The sequence below is a fragment of the Bubalus kerabau genome, chromosome 10 (genome assembly GCF_029407905.1).
Source record: "Bubalus kerabau isolate K-KA32 ecotype Philippines breed swamp buffalo chromosome 10, PCC_UOA_SB_1v2, whole genome shotgun sequence".
Lineage (NCBI taxonomy): Eukaryota > Metazoa > Chordata > Mammalia > Artiodactyla > Bovidae > Bubalus > Bubalus kerabau.
In genome coordinates, this window is record NC_073633.1 from 74974951 (window position 1) to 74989500 (window position 14550).

At 39.6% G+C, this 14550-nt stretch overlaps 1 protein-coding gene across 30 annotated transcripts in view; it reads right to left on the reverse strand.

Moving 5' to 3' along the window:
- The window catches only part of SLC35F4 (solute carrier family 35 member F4), a 353130-nt gene that overhangs the window by 135004 nt on the left and 203576 nt on the right, over positions 1-14550 (reverse strand). The window lies entirely within an intron of this gene.

Below are 14550 nucleotides of genomic sequence, written 5' to 3' on the forward strand. Positions count from 1 at the left end.
ATGGTCTTCTCCCTTCATGGAGAACCCGTATCCTTGGTTTTCTCCATGGTTTGGTGACCTAAGTGTACATCTCCAAACTCTACCTTAGTTTTGCCTCATTCTGTTTTTTGAACTCCATATACATGTGATCATATAGCATTTTTAACACGTCTTGCTTCTTTCATTCTATGTAATGTTTGTGAGATTCATAAAACTTTTTGTGAAGCTGTATTCATTTTTATCACAGAATAGTATTCCTTTGTATGAGTACACCACAGTTAATTATCCATTCCAGTGTAAACAGACATTTTACTTTGTTCTCATTTGGAAACACTGAAAATAATGTTGAGAGTTTAACAGGGAATTCCTAGAATTTAATCAATCAGTTTTGGAAGAACTGACATCTTTCACATTGAGTCTTCCAATCTATAATCTTTGCCCCTTTTTAAACTGCATTGTCTTCTTGCTATTAGGCTGTATGAATTCCTCACATATTTTGGATATAACACCTCCTTAGATATGGGCTTCCCTGGTGGCTCAGATGGTGAAGAATCGGCCTGCAATGTGGGAGACCTGGGCTCGATTCCTGGGTTGGGAAGATCCCCTGGAGAAGGGAATAGCTACCCACTCCAGTATTCCTGCCTGGAGAATCCCATGGACAGAGGAACCTAACAGGCTGCAGTCCATGGGGTTGCAAAGAGTCGGACATGACTGAGCAACCTTCACAGGCACAGCCTCATTAGATATACAGTTTGCGTACGTTTCACCCATTCCATAGGCTGCCATTTCATTGACTGTTTCTTCTGCTGTGTAGTTGATTTTAGTTTGATGTAGCTGCAATTGTTGATTTTGCTTTTGTTGTTTTAGGTGTCATATGCAAAAAAAATCACCAAGACCAATATCAAGCAGCTTTTTCTCTATGCTTTCTTCTAAGAGTTTTAAGGTTTAGCTCTATTTAAGTAATTTTGAATTAATTTTTGTGAGTTGTATAAGACAGGGGTTCAAATTCATTCTTTTGCCTGTGAATACCCAGTTTTCCCAACACCATTTATGGGAGAGACTATTCTTTCCCCATTTAGTATTCCTGGTTCCCTTGTGAAATATTGATTGCTGATTATATAAATATGGGTTTATTTCTGGGCTCTCTATTCTATTCATTGGTCTATATATCTGTTTTTATGCCAATACCATATGGTTTTAACTGTAGATTTGTGAAGCAGTTTGAAATCAGAAAGTGTGATGCCTCAAAGTGTGTTCTTGTTCAAAACTGCCTTGGCCATTGTGGTCTTTTGTGGCTTAATACAAGTTTTAGAACTGTTTTTTGTATTTCTGTGAAAGATGCCATTGGAATTTTGATAGGGATTACAATGAATCTAATAGATGGGGAAACAATGAAAACAGTGAGACTTTATTTTCATGGGCTCCAAAATCACTGCAGATGGTGACTGCAGCCATGAAATTAAAAGACACTTGCTCCTTGGAAGAAAAGCTATGACCAACCTAGACAGCATATTCAAAAACAGAGACATTACTTTGCCAACAAAGGTCTGTCTAGTCAAAGCTATGGTTTTTCCAGTAGTCAGGTACGGATGTGAGAGTTGGGTATAAAGAAAGCTGAGCACCGAAGAATTGATGCTTTTGAACTGTGGTGTTGGAGGAGACTCTTGAGTGTTCCTTGGACTGCAAGGAGATCCAATCAGTCAATCTTAAAGGAAATCAGTCCTGAATATTCACTGGAAGGACTGATGCTGAAGCTGAAACTCCCAATACTTTGGCCACCTGATGTGAAGAACTGACTCATTGGAAAAGACCCTGATGCTGAGAAAGATTGAATGCGGAAGGAGAAGGGGACGAGAGAGGATAAGATGGTTGGATGGCATCACCGACTCAATGGACATGACTTTGAGTAAGTTCCGGGAGTGGGTGATGGATAGGGAAGCCTGGCATGCTGCAGTCCACGGGGTCACAGAGTCAGACACGACTGAACAACTGAACTGAACAATGAATCTGTAGATGGCTTTGGGCAGTATGGATATTTTAACAACATGAACCCTTGGAACTCATGAAGATGGAATGTGTTTCCATTTATCTGCATCTTCTTTAATTTTTTCATTAATGTTTCATAATTTTCAGCTTATTGGTTAAGCTTATTCCTAAGTATTTTATTCTTTTTGTTGCTATTGTAAGTAGGATTGTTTTCTTAATTTTTCTTCAGATAGTTTGTTGTGTATGTATAGAATGAATGGTTTTTGTATGTTTTCACACCCTGAATATTTACTCAATTCATTTAATAGTTCAAACATGCTTTTGTTTTTATTGAGTCTTTAGAGTTTTCCATGTATATAATAATGTTACCTGCAAAGAGAAATAATTTTTACTTCTTCCTTTGTGATTTAGATGCCTTTTGTTTCTTTTTCTTGTCTAGTTGCTCTGGCTAGGACATTAGTACTATGTTGAATACAAGCAGCAAGAGTGGGAATCCTTGCCTTGTACAGAATTTTAGAAGGAAAACACTTTTTCTCCAATTATGTTAGCTGTTAGCTTTTGAAATATGGCATTTATTAGATATTGAAATATGTTCATTCTATTACTATATTGTTGAGAAAATTTATCATAAGTGGATACACAAAAAGCATTTTGTCAAATCATTCTTCTGTATCTGTTATTATGTGAGTTTTTTCTTTTGTTCTGTTAATATGGTCACACAAATATGGTCACACTAATTGATTTGCATATTTTAAACAAATTCATATCCCAGGAATAAATACCATTTGGGCACAGTAAATAATTTTTTTCATGTGTCATTGAATTTGTCTTGCTAGTATTTTGAATATTTTTGCATTTATGTTCATCAGGGATATTGGCCTCTAGTTTTCTTATGTCTTTGTCTGACTTTGATATGAGAGTAGTGTTGGCTTCACAAAATAAGTTTGAAAGTATTCTTTCTCCTATTTTTTGGAAAAGTTTAAGAATTGGTATTAATTCTTCTTTAAATGAATGGCAGAATTCATTCATGAAGCCATGTGTTCTTAAGCTTTCCATGCTGGCAGGTTTTGGATTATTGGTTCAATCTCCTCATTTATCGTTCAGGCTTTCTATTTCTTAATTTCATTTTGTTAGGTTGAATGTTTCTGGGAATCTATTTATTACATCTAGGTTATTTAGTCTGTTGGCATTGTTGTAATAATTTATATTCCTCTAATGACAGGGCTTCCCTGGTGGCTCAGCAGTTAAAGCATCTGCCTGGAATGCGGGAGACCCGGGTTCAATCCCTGGGTTGGGAAGATCCCCTGGAGAAGGAAATGGCAACCCACTCCAGTACTCTTGCCTGGAGAATCCCATGGATGGAGGAGCCTGGTAGGTTACAGTCCATGGGGTTGCAAAGAGTCAGACACGACTGAGTGACTTCATTTTCACTTTCACTTTCAATGACAGGGAAGCCTGGCATGCTGCAGTTCATGGGATAACAAAAAGTCAGACGTGACTTAGCAACTGAACGATAACATTAATTAATGATGTTGGTTTGTAGTTTTCTTTTCTTTTCTTAAACATTATTTATTTATTTGGCTGCACTTGGTCTTAGTTGTGGCATGTGGGATCTATTTCCCTAACCAGGTATTGAACCCGGGCCCCTGCATTGGGAACACACAGTCTTGACCACTGGACCACCAGGGAAGTCCCTGTAGTTTTCTTTTAATGTCTTTGGTTATGGTGTCAGGATGATGCTGGAATTATTAAATGAACTGAGAAGTGTTCCTTCCTCCTCTATCTTCTTGGATAGATTGTGTAGCACTGGTATTATTTATTCCTTAAGTTATTAGTGGATTTCACTAGTGAAGTCATCTGGGCCTAGAAGGGTTTTGACTATGAATTCAATTTATTTAATATATATAAGACAACTCACATTTTCTGTTTCTTCCTCTGTAAGCTTTGTTAGTTTATGTCTTTCTAAGAATTTGTCCATTTTCATCTAAATGGGCATAAACCTATAGTACTGCCTTATTATTTAATATCTCAAGGGTCTATAGCAATGTCTCCTTTTCCATTCCTGATATTGGTAATTTGTCTTCTATTTCCTTGGTCTGCTTGGCTAGAGGCTTATCAGTTTTATTGATCTTTTTAGAGAATCAATCTTTGGTTTCATTGATTTCTTCTACTCTGTTCTCAATTTCATTTTTAATTTTTATTATTATCCTTTAATGCTTTCTTTGGTAAATTAAACATTTGCCCTTTTTCTTTTTTAAGCTTCTAAAAGTAGAAACTTATATCTTTGACTTGAGACTTACATTACAATAAGTCCCCTATGTATGAACCTTCAAGTTGTGAACTTTCAAAGATGTAAATGAGCATTCCAAAAATGTCAGGCATGAGCAAAACTGCAGTTTGCCCTCTGTCTCCTATTGCTGACAATCCTTCAGCTCTACCATCTCTCACTTCTTCCTCCTCTAGTCAGTAACTGTTCTTGCCTGTTCACCTGTGCCAGCCCCGGTATGCCAGCTGTTGTACTCTAATATAAGTAGGGAAAACCACTAGACCATTCAGGTATGACCTAAATCAAATCCCTTATGATTATACAGTGGAAGTGAGAAATAGATTTAATGGCCTAGATCTGATAGATAAGAGTGCCTAATGAACTATGGAATGAGGTTCGTGACATTGTACAGGAGACAGGGATCAAGACCATCCCCATGGAAAAGAAATGCAAAAAAGTAAAATGGCTGTCTGGGGAGGCCTTACAAATAGCTGTGAAAAGAAAAGAAGCGAAAAGCAAAGGAGAAAAGGCAAGATATAAACATCTGAATGCAGAGTTCCAAAGAATAGCAAGAAGAGATAAGAAAGCCTTCTTCAGCAATCAATGCAAAGAAATAGAGGAAAACAACAGAATGGGAAAGACTGGGGATCTCTTCAAGAAAATCAGAGATACCAAAGGAACATTTCATGCAAAGATGGGCTCGACAAAGGACAGAAATGGTATGGACCTAACAGAAGCAGAAGATATTAAGAAGAGGTGGCAAGAATACACAGAAGAACTGTACAAAAAAGATCTTTATGACCCAGATAATCAGGATGGTGTGATCACTGACCTAGAGCCAGACATCCTGGAATGGGAAGTCAAGTGGGCCTTAGAAAGCATCACTATGAACAAAACTAGTGGAGGTGATGGAATTCCATTTGAGCTATTCCAAATCCTGAAAGATGATGCTGTGAAAGTGCTGCACTCAATATGCCAGCAAATGTGGAAAACTCAGCAGTGGCCACAGGACTGGAAAAGGTCAGTTTTCATTCCAATCCCAAAGAAAGGCAATGCCAAAGAATGCTCAAACTACCACACAATTGCACTCATCTCACACACTAGTAAAGTAATGCTCAAAATTCTCCAAGCCAGGCTTCAGCAATATGTGAACTGTGAACTTCCTGATGTTCAAGCTGTTTTAGAAAAGGCAGAGGAACCAGAGATCAAATTGCCAACATCCGCTGGATCATGGAAAAAGCAAGAGAGTTCCAGAAAAGCATCTATTTCTGCTTTATTAACTATGCCAAAGCCTTTGACTGTGTGGGTCACAATAAACTGTGGAAAATTCTGAAGGAGATGGGAATACCAGACCACCTGATCTGCCTCTTGAGAAATTTGTATGCAGGTCAGGAAGCAACAGTTAGAACTGGACATGGAACAACAGACTGGTTCCAAATAGGAAAAGGAGTTTGTCAAGGCTGTATATTGTCACCCTGTTTATTTAACTTATATGAAGAGTACATCATGAGAAACGCTGGACTGGAAGAAACACAAGCTGGAATCAAGATTGCCGGGAGAAATATCAATAACCTCAGATATGCAGATGACACCATCCTTATGGCAGAAAGTGAAGAGGAACTCAAAAGCCTCTTAATGAAAGTGAAAGAGGAGAGTGAAAAAGTTGGCTTAAAGCTCAACATTCAGAAAACGAAGATCATGGCATCTGGTCCCACCACTTCATGGGAAGCAGATGGGGAAACAGTGGAAACAGTGTCAGACTTTATTTTTCTGGGCTCCAAAATCACTGCAGATGGTGACTGCAGCCATGAAATTAAAAGACGCTTACTCCTTGGAAGGAAAGTTATGACCAACCTAGATAGCATGTTCAAGAGCAGAGACATTACTTTGCCAACAAAGGTTCATCTAGTCAAGGCTATGGTTTTTCCTGTGGTCATGTATGGATGTGAGCGTTGGACCGTGAAGAAGGCTGAGTGCCGAAGAATTGATGCTTTTGAACTGTGGTGTTGGAGAAGACTCTTGAGAGTCCCTTGGACTGCAAGGAGATCCAACCAGTCCATTCTGAAGGAGATCAGCCCTGGGTGTTCTTTGGAAGGAATGATGCTAAAGCTGAAACTCCAGTACTTTGGCCACCTCATGCGAAGAGTTGACTCATTGGAAAAGACTCTGATGCTGGGAGGGACTGGGGGCAGGAGGAGAAGGGGACGACAGAGGATGAGATGGCTGGATGGCATCACTGACTTGATGGCCGTGAGTCTCAGTGAACTCCGGGAGTTGGTGATGGACAGGGAGGCCTGGCGTGGTGAGATTCATGGGGTCGCAAAGAGTCAGACACTACTGAGCGACTGATCTGATCTGATTGTCCTTTTCAAGGTATTGTACTGTAAGATTAAGAAGGCTTTCTTGTTTCTTGTGATTGATTTTTTTACATATTATTTGTGTGAAAAGCATTATAAACCTATTACAGTACAATACTATATAGTCAATTGTGTTAGTTGGGAACCTAGACTAACTTCGTTTTATTCTTTAGAATGAATTCATGGGCTTCCCTTGTGGCTCAGCTAGTAAAGACTCTGCCTGCAATGCAGGAGACCTGAGTTCGATCCCTGGGTTGGGAAGATCCCCTGGAGAAAGGAAAAGCTACACACTCCAGTATTCTGGCCTGGAGAACTCCATAGACTGTATAGTCCATGGGGTTGCAAAGAGTTGGATACGACTGAGCAACTTTCACTTAGAATGAATTCACAGAAATACAATCGCTATTTTGAAGGATGGGTGTATTTTTAAAATTTTTTTAATGTTTCTGCCCAAGTGCCAGGAAGTTTTTATTTTTAATTCATTACCAACTCACAACTATGCCAAAAAGTAGCAAATATACCATTTTAGAAGGTATTTTGCAAAATCTTTCAAGACAATTCTTATTGAGATACAAGTAGATAATAGCATTAGAAGGCAATTTAATCTATCAAGTTTCAAAGAGCTACTCAGAGAAAGGATTTCATTCCAGGACCTCAGAGCATGAACATGTTACTTTAATAAATAAATTCCAGAAGGATGACAGCGGATGCCAACCAGAAATACAGAGGAGACTGTGCTGCTCCATTGAACAAGTTTTTAAATTATCTTAATTAAAGCTGGAAAATCAATGATCTGATTAAGGAAAATTGCTCTTTAGGTATTTATAGCTCTTTTAAGTAAGATGTAAATCCATCTTCTGTGGGTATAGATCATATAGACCTTTCTTTAACGAAAATGTTTAATAGCCTGTTGAGTATCTACAAGTATAAATTTTTCTCTCTATGTAAGTGTTAGTCACTCAGACTCTTTGTGATCCCATGGACTGTAGCCTGCCAGACTTCTCTATCCATGGAATTCTCCAGGCAAGAATAGTGGAGTGGATTGCCATGCCTTCCTCTTGCGGATCTTCTCTACACAGGGATTGAATCCAGGTCTCCTGCATTGCAGGCAGGTTCTTTATTATCTGAGTATATTTAATTTATTATATACTATATCTAATGAACTGCGGAAAATTCCTAAAGAGATGGGAGTACTAGACCACCTTATCTGTCTCCTGAGAAATCTGTATGTGGGTCAAGAGTCAACAGTTAGAACCAGGCATGGAACAACAGACTGGTTCAAAATTGGGAACCAGGCTATATGCTGTCACCCTGCTTACTTAACTTATATGCAGAATACATCATGTGAAATGCCAGGATAAATGACTCACAAGGTAGAATCAAGACTGCCAGGAGAAATATCAACAACCTCAGATATGCAGATGATACCACTTTAATGGCAGAAAGTGAAGAGGAATTAAAGAGCCTCTTGATGAGGGTGAAAGAGGAGAGTGAAAAAGCTGGCTTGAAAGTAAGCATTCAAAAACTAAGACCATGGCATCCAATCCCATAACTTCATGACAAATAAAAAGGGAAAAAGTGGAAGCAATGACAGATTTTATCTTCTTGGGCTCCAAAATCACTGCGGACAATGACTGCAGCCATGAAATTAAAAGATGCTTGCCAATCCTTGGAAGAGAAGCTATGACAAACCTAGAGAGCATATCAAAAAACAGAGATATCACTTTGCTGACAAAGGTCCATATAGTCAAAGCTATGGAGAAGGAAATGGCAACCCACTCCTGTGTTCTTGCCTGGAGAATCCCAGGGACGGTGGAGCCTGGTAGGCTGCAGTCCATGGGATTGCTGAAGTCGGACACGACTGAGCGACTTCACTTTCACTTTTCACTTTCATGCATTGGAGAAGGAAATGGCAACCCACTCCAGTGTTCTTGCCTGGAGAATCCCAGGGACGGGGAAGCCTGGTGGGCTGCCATCTATGGGGTCGCACAGAGTCAGACACAACTGAACTGACTTAGCTTAGCTTAGCTTATGGTTTTTCCATTAGTCATGTATGGATGTGAGAGTTGGACCATAAATAAGGCTGAGCAATGAAGAATTGATGCTTTTGAATTGTGGTGCTGGAGAGAAGACTCTCAAGAGTCCCTTGGACTACAAGGAGATCAAACCCGTCAATCAATCCTAAAGGATATTAACTTTGAATATTTATTGGAAGGACTGATGCTGAAACTGAAGCTCCAATACTTTGGCCACCTGATTCTAAAAGACGATTCATTGGAAAAGACCCTGATTCTTAGAAAGACTGAAGGCAAAAGGAGAAGGGGGTGGCAGAGAATGAGATGGTTAGGTAGAATCACTGACTTAATGGACATGAATCTGAGCAAACTCTGGGACATAATGAGGAACAAGGGAGCCTGGTGTGCTGCAGTCCATGGGATCATAAAGAGTCAGACATGACTTAGCAACTGAACAACAACAAAACATAATGAATTGGAAAGTGTTATACACACACACACACACACACACATATATAAAGAGGGATGTTGTTTCTTAAGTTTGCCAATTTGATGTAAAGGGGCATTAAGTTCATGACAACAGCAAATGGAGGATTTGGGAACAATTACTTCCATGTTTTAACTCTGAAATCCTAAATGGCCATTTTTAGAGAGGTGAGAAGTCTAGTTTAAAGAGATCTTCAAAAGTTTACCTTAACGTCCTTCCACATTAGATCCCATCTCCCAACACAAATAGCGTTATGTTCAAAAAAATTCTGTTCAGCAAGTAAATACAATCAAACCCAACAATCTGTTACTCTCAGCTACAAAAATGTGGCTCATAAAACCAGGCCAGATATTCTCCCATACTTAATCAAGCCTTAAAGGTACACGGCTTAAGCCATTCTTACAAATCAAGATTTGGCATCAGATAACTTTAGTCATACTAAGAGAGAAGTCACTCCAGGGAAGTCATCTTACCTTAAAAAAGTATAAAAATTCCAGCCCTATTTGAAGGGGGAAAATTAAAGAACTTCTATTTCTTGCATTAAACAAACCAATTGATAGTGAATGGACCGCTCAGTGTTAAAGACCCCTAGACTCAGGGAACTACAAAGATAAGGTGTACAAGTTTTATTTATTCTAAAAGCTCCCTTCAAAAAGAACTATGAAGATTTATGAAATATAATCTGTATTCCAAGGCTAACTTTTGATTGTACATAGTTTGGGATTTTTATTTAAAAATTAAAGGTTCAATTGTATAGAACAACTAATTTATTTTATTTTCAATATTCCAGGAATGTGAAGATCAAATATGAAACAACCTCCAAAAGGGCCAAAACTGTGTCCATGAGCTCAATTTGAAGAGGATGGTCTATTTGGGAAACAGGGTACTTAACATAAAACTGGTACCAAACCTGAGTACATTCCATTAATTTTACATTCTTCTATTTTTAAATAATCTTCTCTTACCAGTTTTGACTGTTTGTCCTCCCATATGACAGGTCTTTGTGTGAAAAAATTCATAGCACTTTCTGTCATCTTTAATTTAGTTGAATTAGAAAATCTCATTCTACCAATTGGCAATTATATTTTATCAAAGTGTTTGTTCTGTGCCCTTTTTCAGAACAGTGCACATTAACAGAAATAGTGAAAAATACTATGCCAACCCCTCATCTAATTTAAACATCTTAAGACTAAGAGAGATCTCAAAATAATTTGTCCTAGACCAGCAGAGCATAGCATCAGCAGAACACTTTCTCTTTTCAAAGTGCTTTTCTATTATTAATCACTTTATCTGCACAACATTCCCAAGCTGGTGCAGTCTCATCCCTGTTTTATGGGTGAGTAGATTTGGGTGCACAAGAAGAAGATAAGTAATATGCTATTGGCTGTAAAACGATGGCAGTGGACTATGCCACAACCCATGAGGATGATAATTTTCTGAGTCCTAATCCTACCTTTTCTGTGAGTTGTTGGGATACATTGACTTTTTTTAAAAAACACACACACACATGTTCTTTATATCACGCTACAATTAATACTGCCCTTGCATAGCTAGATATAAACAAACCAGCAACTGCTCTTTTGCGGCAGATGGCACAGAATAAAAGGAAACTAGAGCTCTGAAGTCAAGTAGAGCAATTCAAATCAATTCAGTTGAAACCTTCCAGCTAAATAACCTTCTCTGAGCACCATTTTGCTCATCTCTAAAATGGGGGTAATGGCATTATTGTAATGAGATAACAGAACAAGTGAGAGCATAGTAAATGGTGCATAGTAGAGGTTTAAATGTCTGTTTCCTTCTTCCTTTACCATCTCATTAGAAAGTATAGTAGGTGGCAAATTAAGTTAAATCAGTGTCCTTTACTACTTAACCCTGAACAAGTGACGATTTTCAAGCTGTTGAATGCAAATGGTAAATAGCACAGGACAATATGTGATCAATCCTCAGATAAACTGCTCACAAGTGGCTAAAGAGATGTGAGTAATCCACTTGATTCTGTCATTAGCTACTCTGCCCAAGGGGCTAATGGTTGTGGCAATTGTCAACAGGCAGGCAGTGGGAGAGGTGAGCTGTTATGGAAAGAGCAACCCCATATAATCAGCAGTTGAATCTGTACGCAACTCCTTCAACACTTCTCATTCCCATAGATGTTAAGCTGACCATAAGCAACTCTCATACTCCTTTTCACTTATGAGCATTAGCTTCAAAAATTACTCAGGAAAATTTTGCTGTTCATTCTAAAGAGAACCACCCTAAGAAGCTGAAAATATAGAGAAGCCTTTATAAACTACTTTCATACTAATCACTTTCACTTTGCCAATTTGAAAGCAGGTGTCTCAACAGGCTCGTTTCCGTCTTCAAAAGGGCAGACTGTGTCTTATCCTTTGGAAAAGGACCATGGCATGATGCCGTGAGCTGCTGATTCTCAAAGATCCTTGAGGTTCCAGCTGGAACTGTCCACTGCTGCCATCTAAGGGCCATACAATAGGACCCTGATCCCAAAGTGTTTCTCCTCACTTTTTCTCCAGCACACAGGAACTGGAGAGGAACAGCACACAATTCAAAACTATTCTTTTTTTGAATGTAAAGAATGTCAAAATGTCATTGCATGACCTTGAACAAGTGTGCTAACTTTCCAGGACATCTTGACTGCCATTCTGTGGTTTCCTGTGTGGAAGGAAAGTATGGCAGAGGAAAACCTCTGAATGAGGAATTGGAACCCCTGATTCTAGCCCCAGTTTTGATAACATTTATGTGGGACCTTGACATCTATAGCTTCAGCTTCTACATGTATCCAAAAAAGTCAATGGCAAGATCAGTGGTTCTGATGGAAGCTGGACAGTCACCCCAGAAAATTGGTCAAGGTCACAGAGATGGGCACAAAATATCAGGAGGTGCCCTGGCCTGCAAGGTTGGATGGGTCTCCTCCATAGAGGACTCTATAGCTACTGTTTCCATGTATTTTGACAAGACTTAATATCATTTCCTCACTTAACAAGAAGGAATGTCTCCTCACTCTGGATACAGAGCTCCTGCTGCTCTGGATACAGGACAGAAGAAAGAACAGATTAAGAAGAAAGAAGCATGATAAGGCCAAAGTGAGAAGTGAAGACTACACCATTAGTTAGACATACTCTCTCTACACATACAAGAAGGTATGTATGTGCACAGAGCTCATACCTGTGCAAAGAGCTCACTTCTGTGAACCTTTGTGCATTCGCACTGGAAGTCGGCCAAAACATCTCATTTATTGTTGATGTTATATGCACGAGAGAGAGCCTATTCTGAATCCTGAAGTCACTCCCTACCTAGGAAAACTCCAGAGGAAACTCACTCTGCAAACAAATTGCCCAGAAGGGCTGTTTGTGTGTGTGTGTGTGTGTTTTCCATTGTGGTAAGCAATTTTTTCAATTGAAATACCGCTAACATAGAATGTTTGTTTCAGGCTTACTACATAGTGATTTGACATTTGCATACATTATGAAATGATCATCATGATAATCTAGCAACCATCTAACCCCTGGTGGCTCAGACAGTAAAGAGTCAGCCTGCCATGCGGGAGACCTGGGTTCAGTCCCTGGGTTAGGAAGATCACCTGGAGAAGGGAATGACTACCCACTCCAGACTACCCACTTGCCTGGAGAATTCCATGACAGAAGAGCCAGGCAGGCTACAGTCTATGAAGTCACAAAGAGTTGGACTCATCAGAATGACTTAACACTTTTTTCCCTACAACATAGTGATTTGACACTTGCATACATTATGAAATGATCACCATGATAATCTAGCAATCATTGGACCCCGTGCAGTTATTACAGGGCTTATTGCAGATTAGAAGTGAGAAGTACTCCTCGGCTAGTGCCTCATCCCAGTGAGGCCTGCATAGCAGCGGCCTGTGTAGCAACAAGGGAAGGTCACCAGCACCTCAGCAGCACACAGTATAAGGACAAAAAAAGGTACAGTTCTGCATTGCCTACTAATTAGGCAATAGTATACCTAGCTCATAAAATTGTTCTGAGAATTACTGAGTTAATATATGTAAAGGACTGAAGCAGTGCCTGTCACTAAGATAGCACTGCTACTGCTGCTAAGTCGCTTCAGTTGTGTGCGACCCCATGGACGGCAGCCCACCAGGCTGCCCCGCCCCTGGGATTCTCCAGGCAAGAACACTGGAGTGGGTTGCCATTTCCTTCTCCAATGCATGAGAGTGAAAAATGAAAGTGAAGTCACTCAGTCGTGTCCGACTCTTAGCGACCCCATGGACTGTGTAGCCCACCAGGCTCCTCCACCCATGGGATTTTCCAGGCAAGAGTACTGGAGTGGGGTGCCATTGCACTAATACATGTTAACTATTAGTGGCAAAACACAAATTCAGAAAGAAAAAAACTAGAGGAGTTCAACCCAACTATACATACAGAGTATATGTGGAATCAAAAAGATGTTCTTTTACTCAATAATTGGATACAAAGGCCAGGAACTAGAAGATATTATAAGTCTTTAATTCATTTATTTAGCAAGATAAGAAATAACTGACTCAAATGCATGGTGATGGTTTAGTCACTAAGTCATGTCTGACTCTTGCAACCCCATGGACTGTAGCCTGTCAGGCTCCTCTGTCCATGGAATTCTCCAGGCAAGAATGAATACTAGAGTTGTTTGCCATTTTCTTCTCCAGGGGATCTTCCCGACCCAGGGATCAAACCCAGGTCTCCTGCATTGCAGGCAGATTCTTTACCAACTGAGCTTTGAGGGAAGCTCATTAGCTATATTTTAATGCATATTCAGTTATTATTGTGAGCAGCTTTTTATAGGAAGCTTCCCTCGGCAGGAAGCCCCTTTTCTTGTCACTTGAACAAAGCTATACTGCAAGTTTTAAAAACAGGCACCCCCATACTCTCATCTTAGGTCCAAGCTCACCTTTCAGATCTTTTAATCACACAATACCTTGCCCAACCTGTTAGTTCTTTCCGAAGATCAAAGAAGCAGAAATGAAGAATATGCGATTAACAGATAACCAGATCTCTTTCTTAGCTTCCCTTTCAATAATCTCCCAAACAAATAACTGAACAAGATAACTTCCAGAGGAAGATCACAAGGAGTCAATAGCCTGAATACAAGCCTGCACACAGTGAGAAATGGTGATGACTCTGACCCCCTATCTCAATGATTAACTGAGATTACTTCCCTCCTTCCAATTAAAACTTCCATGCCCAAGCAGAATATTCGGAGGTGGTTTTTGAAGGATGCTGAGTCCACCATCTCCCCAGATTGCCCTCATTCTGATTAAAGGCACCTTTCCTTTCTACCGACATCTGTGAGTATGTAATTGATCAAACCAGTCAATCCTAAAGGAAATAAACCCTGAATATTCACTGGAAGGACTAATGCTGAAGCTGAAGCTCTTATACTTTGGCCACCTGATGAGAAGAGACAACCCATTTGAAGACAACCCTGATGCTG